The 6,083-nt window shown below is 39.9% G+C and overlaps 1 long non-coding RNA gene across 1 annotated transcript; it reads right to left on the reverse strand.

Annotated features, from left to right (window-relative positions):
* Nucleotides 1-3,267: 3,267 nt before the first annotated feature.
* Nucleotides 3,268-3,646, reverse strand: LOC128647746 (uncharacterized). Its single transcript, XR_008400402.1, has 2 exons — nt 3,457-3,646; nt 3,268-3,376 (listed from the first exon to the last, which is right to left on the reverse strand). It is a non-coding gene; the product is annotated as an uncharacterized LOC128647746 (long non-coding RNA).
* Nucleotides 3,647-6,083: the final 2,437 nt, after the last annotated feature.

Consider the following 6,083-nt stretch of genomic DNA (forward strand, 5'->3'; position numbering starts at 1 on the left):
CAACAATCAAGCAATTTGGTATGAGTAGGAGGGAAATTTAAACTGCTTGTTGGGGAGGAGTTATGTAAGTGTGAAAAGACACAGCTATACAAAGGATAAGGCAAAGAACTTAGGCAGTTATGACAGGACCCCCCCCCCAAAGATCAACTCCGGGGATCGAGTCCAGGACGATCAGGATAACGTTCATGGAACCTGGCCACCAATCGGGGGGCAGAGAGATTGGAAGCCGGTTCCCAGGAGTCCTCCGAATCAGGGTAGCCCTTCCAATGGACCAGATACTGAAGCTGCCCACGAAAACGTCGGGAGTCCAAGACATCTTGTACCTCATACTCCAGGGTGGCATCCGGTAGATGAGGAAGTAGAGGAATAGAAGGATCATGGTGACGAAGTTGTCTATAAGGCTTGAGGAGAGACACATGAAAGGTAGGATGGGATTTCAGATTTGCTGGTAATGCGAGGGTAACAGCGTTCATATTCACAATTTTTATGATGGGAAATGGTCCAATGAAGCTGGAAGATAATTTCCTGGAAGGAAGGGGTAAATGTAGATTACTTGTTGATAAACAAACATAGTCACCTACTCTATATTTAGGCGAGGAAATCCTTTTTTTATCAAAATGGAATTTATAGCGATCCTTGGCGATGCGAATATTTTCAGCAGTTAGTGAAAAAGATTCACTAATAGTGTTGATGAGGTCATTCACAACAGGACAGCTGTTGCTGTCCATAGAATGCCATTCAAAAGAAGGATGGAAACCATAATTAATGAAGAACGGTGTGAACTTTGTAGAGGAATGGATGGAATTGTTGAAGGCGAATTCTGCGTATGGTAGTAGTTGCGTCCAGGTATCTTGTTTAGCTGAAATGAAACATCTCAAATATTGTTCAATGCACTGGTTTGTCCTTTCAGTCTGGCCATTAGTTTGGGGATGGAAAGAGGTACTGAGACGTCTAGAAATACCCAATGAGTGACAAAGTTGTTTCCAGAATTGGCTGGTGAATTGAGTTCCCCTATCTGAGGTGATACTATTCGGGAGTCCGTGATACTTGAATATATGATGTATCATTAAGGAAATGGTTTCAGAAGAAGTTGGGAGCTTATGGTAGGGCACGAAATGTGCCATTTTACTAAATAGGTCTACGACTACTAATATGGTGTTATTCCCTTCAGAAATAGGTAGGTCGACTATGTAGTCGATTGCTATGTCCTTCCAAGGACGGTCAGGAGTCGGTAATGGGATCAATTTCCCGTAAGGGGGAGTCCTCCCTTTTTTTGTAGTTTCGCAGATTAAGCAGGTTTTAACGTAATCCTCAACATCAGTGAGGCAGGTAGGCCACCAAAAGAATCTGGAGACTAATTCTTGAGTTTTCTTTATGCCCATGTGTCCAGCAGATGGAGAATCATGTAAAGTTTTTAAGACTGTTGCTCTGAGACTGTTGGGTACATAAATTTGTTGTTGATAATAATACAACCCATCCGAGTGTAAATCCAAGACCTGTAATGGTTTATTTGAGTCAGCCTGTTGTGCTGATTTGAACTGAATGTTTTGTTCTGTAGTTAAAGCTAAGAATCTGTCAAGAGGAATTAGAGGTGAAAGGTTTGGATGTGACACTTGGTCCACCAAGTGTCTTGAAAGGGCATCAGCCTTCTTGTTCTTGTTTGCAGGACGGTAGGTGATAAGATAATTAAATCTAGCCAAGAATAGGTTCCATCGGACCTGTCGTGCGCTGAGAGTCCTATTAGATTGTAGGTATTCTAGATTTTTGTGATCCGTGTAAATCAAGATTGGAAGAAGGGTCCCTTCTAGAAGGTGTCTCCATTGTTCCAATGATGTTTTGATTGCTAACAGTTCTTTATCACCTATTGGGTAGTTTATTTCAGCTGAATTAAGAATTCGTGAATAGAAGGCAACAGGATGCAGAGGATCTTTTGGAGTCTACCTCTGTGAGAGGATTGCTCCTAAAGCATAATTAGATGCATCCACTTCCAAGATGTACTGCAACTCAGAATTAGGGAATTGGAGGATAGGGGCCGTAGTGAAAGCTTTTTTTAAGAAGTTGAATATTTCTTCTAAATCATCGTTCCATATGAAGTGTGTGTCAGATTTGGTCAAGTTAGTTAATGGTCTAGTCAAGTCAGCAAAATTTTTAATAAACTTTCTGTAGAAATTGGCGAAACCCATGAACCTTTGTATATCCTTTTTACTTTTTGGGGAAGGCCAATTTTGAATTACCGATATCTTATCATTATCCATCTGGATACCTTGGGGTGATACAATATAACCTAGGAATTTAATTTCTTTGGAGTGAAATAGGCATTTTTCTAGTTTAACATAAAGAGAATTCTCTCGTAACCGTGTTAATACTAGGGTGACATGTTTGATGTGTTCAGTAAGTGAGGTAGAGAATATGAGTATGTCATCCAAATATATTACCATAAATAAATCCAAAAAATCCTTGAAAATATCATTTATGAAGTACTGAAAGGTAGCCAGGGCATTACAGAGGCCAAATGGCATCACAGTATATTCAAAAAGGCCGTAACGTGTACGGAATGCTGTAAGCCATTCATGACCCTCCTTTATTCGTACCAAGTTGTAAGCCCCTCTTAGATCTAATTTAGTGTATATAGTAGCATTTTGTAATCTATCAAGGAGTTGAGGAATTAAAGGCAGTGGATAGCGGTTTTTTATCGTACGCTTGTTTAACTCTCTGTAATCAATAATGGGTCTTAGGGATTGATCTTTATTTTTAACAAAAAAGATACCAGCCCCAGCTGGGGAGGTGGAAGGACGTATAAAGCCTTTCTTCAAATTATCTGCCAAATAAGTTTTTAGATGTTGTAACTCAGGATCAGAGAGGGGAAATATATGGCCGTAAGGTATATCAACTCCTGGTAGGAGATCTATAGGGCAGTCATAAACCCTATGAGGGGGTAGATTCTCTGATTCTTTTTTGTCAAAGACATCAGCGAATGTTATGTATTCCTTGGGGATTTGTAAAGGAACATCAAGTAAAATTTGTTCATGATGGAGACACAAATTTTTACAAAGATGACATGTGAAGTTGACCATTGTATAGTGGGATCGTGTTGTTTAAACCAACTGATACCAAGTATAATGGGATATAGAGGTGAGGGTATAACATCAAAAGTAAGAAACTCTGTGTGTTGGTCATGTGTGGTAAGCCTTAAAGGTATGGTGTGGTATAAGATGGGTCCTGATGTAATTTCATTACCATCAATAAAACGAAGTACACTAGGCACCATTTTCTTAACTAGTGGAATTTTATTTACAGTAGTGAATTGGTAATCTATATAATTGTGGCTGGCACCAGAGTCAAGGATTGCTTGTGAGTTGAGTCTTTGCTGATCCCACTGTAATAAGATAGGAAGGGAGCAATGATTAGATTGTGTTTGTTTAGCAGATAAACATATACTTGTGGTGTTCATCTTACCCTTCCTACGCTGTAATTGAGAGCAGTCCTTTACAGAGTGATCGATCCCTCCACAATACATACAGAGATCTAAAGCTTTTCTTCTTAATTTTTCCTGTAGAGTTAATGGACCTCTGATGAACCCGAGTTCCATAGGGATTTCAGAGGCTTTTGTAGTTGTCTTAGGTGGATGCAGAGTAGTAACTGTTTGTTTAGTGGATGTTTCTAAGTGTGACTTTTCTGAGCGTCTCTCTCTGATGCGTCTGTCTAATGTGATGCTAGCATCTATTAGGAGTTCTAAGGTCTCTGGGAGGGGTTGTCTGGCTAGCTCATCCTTGAGAGTATCTGAGAGGCCTAGGCGGAATTGATTGCGCAAGGAAAGGTCATTCCACTGTGTATCAGGGGACCATTTCTTAAACTCTGCGATGTAGTCCTCCACAGGCCTTTTATGTTGTCTCAGAGACCTCATTGCTGTCTCAGCAGACAGCTGTTTGTAGGGATCATCATAAAGCTGTCCCATTGCTTTAAAAAACTGATCAAATGAGTACAGCAATGGGTCATTGGTTTCAAAAAACAAATTTGCCCATATACGTGGTTCGCCACGCAGATAGGAGATTGTGGTGAGAACCTTCAAATGATCATTGAAGTATGTTTTGGGTTTTAATTGAAAATATAAGGAACATGAGTTTTTGAATTCCCTAAATTCTGAACGAATACCACTAAATGTTTGTGGGGGATTAGGTTGGGGTTCACTAGAACTAATACGTGTAGTGAGGGTATCAATTTTTTCATTGATGTATTGCTTTAGGGCAGAGTTTTCTAATTGTAGTGTATTTAACCCTGTTGTAAGGTTATCTACAGTTTGAGTTAATTTCTCTACATGAGATAATAAGGCTGCTGGGTCCATAGTATAGGCTTGATTGTTATTGTCAGCCTGTGGAAGATAATCTCACCCCTGTAAAGGAGAGAGGGAATTTTTAGGACCACAACTGCAGGCTTAGGAGTGTAGTGAAAGTATCAGTGATTCTGTGTAGGTGAGGGAAGGCAGCAAGGTTCAGAATCAATAGATACAGTTCACTTTTATTATAAGGATAGGTGTGACAATGGCTGAGACCTCAGAGCCTTTAGCCCCACTCAGTATTGTCAAACTGATTCCCACATATAAGAACATGCAATTGCAAGTTAAAGTTTTAGACAGACCATATCTAATCTTTATTGGCAGCAGACATGGTGTACAACTTTAAGGCAACAATTAAAGCTAATGAGATTTAGGCAGTAGTTAGGTATTGAGAGTGAATAATTAAGAATATAGGTAGAATAGAGTGTTTAAATATGAAGGAAACCTAACTAAGATTCTGAGGCATGTCAGGAGTAATTACTGAATAATCGTAAGTTACTGCGGTATGAGTATGAAGGAAGCGCTTTTGAGACTTACTAGTAGTAGTAATGGGTGAGGTCTGTCCGGACAGAGTGGAGTTCCCCTGCAGAGTTTGGGGAAATTGCAGCGTGTGCGATGGCGTGTGACGTCACCGCTTGCCGGTTCCGGTCCTGTGTTTGGTAGAGAGGTGAGCAGCGTCTGTCTCAAAGGTTGCAAGGAGGTTAGAGGGTGAGAAGCTGGATTCAACAATCAAGCAATTTGGTATGAGTAGGAGGGAAATTTAAACTGCTTGTTGGGGAGGAGTTATGTAAGTGTGAAAAGACACAGCTATACAAAGGATAAGGCAAAGAACTTAGGCAGTTATGACAGCTGGTATTACGAGTCTGGCAGGTACAGGTGTACCGCTCACTTTTTTTCCGCAGCTCACTCACGTAAATTGCGTATCCTATCTTTTCAATGGGACTTGCATAACGCCGGTATTATGAGTCTTGGAAAAAGTGAGCGGTACACCCTCTCCTGTCAAGACTCCTACCGCATTTAAAAGTCAGTAGTTAAGAGTTTTTTGGGCTAACGCTGTAACATAAAACTCTTAACTAAAGTAGAAGATAAAGGATAGAGGGTGCCACATGGTGCAGATCAAATGTTCTCACATTTGCTGTTTTGCTCTTATCACATTTGATCTGCACCATGTGGCACCCTCTATCCTTTATCTTCTAGATTTTCCATCTGTGTTCCTGGCACAATACTCTGGAGGAGCAGCCTATCTCATTTGGAAATATTGCCCACCACATATATCCTTTGGGTATCAATATCCGGACTTTGCTGGACTTGATAAATTAACTACATATACTGGACTAATATAGTTCATATACATCATCATTTTATTGTTATTTATAACTTTTTAATTGTCCTTTCTAATCTGAATTTTGTTTCCAATCGTCAGGAGTTAGGATTTCTATTTGTTACAAAGTATTTTTGTCTTATATATTTTCTTATGTAGTACTTGAGTACTCACAGTACCTACGGTATATACCTTCTTAGTTGTACTACACTTAAGATTTTTCTCATGTCATATTTGCCCTAGGCGCCTCTTAGTAGTACTCTGGTGACGCTGTTGTCTCCATTTGTACTAATTGTTGTCTTAACTAAAGTGATAAAAAGTACACTAACAACCATAAACTACCTATTAACCCCTAAACCGAGCCGCCCCCCACATCGCAAACACTTAAATAAAAATTTTAACCCGTAATCAGCCGACCGGACATCGCCG

The sequence above is a fragment of the Bombina bombina genome, chromosome 2 (genome assembly GCF_027579735.1).
Source record: "Bombina bombina isolate aBomBom1 chromosome 2, aBomBom1.pri, whole genome shotgun sequence".
NCBI lineage: Eukaryota > Metazoa > Chordata > Amphibia > Anura > Bombinatoridae > Bombina > Bombina bombina.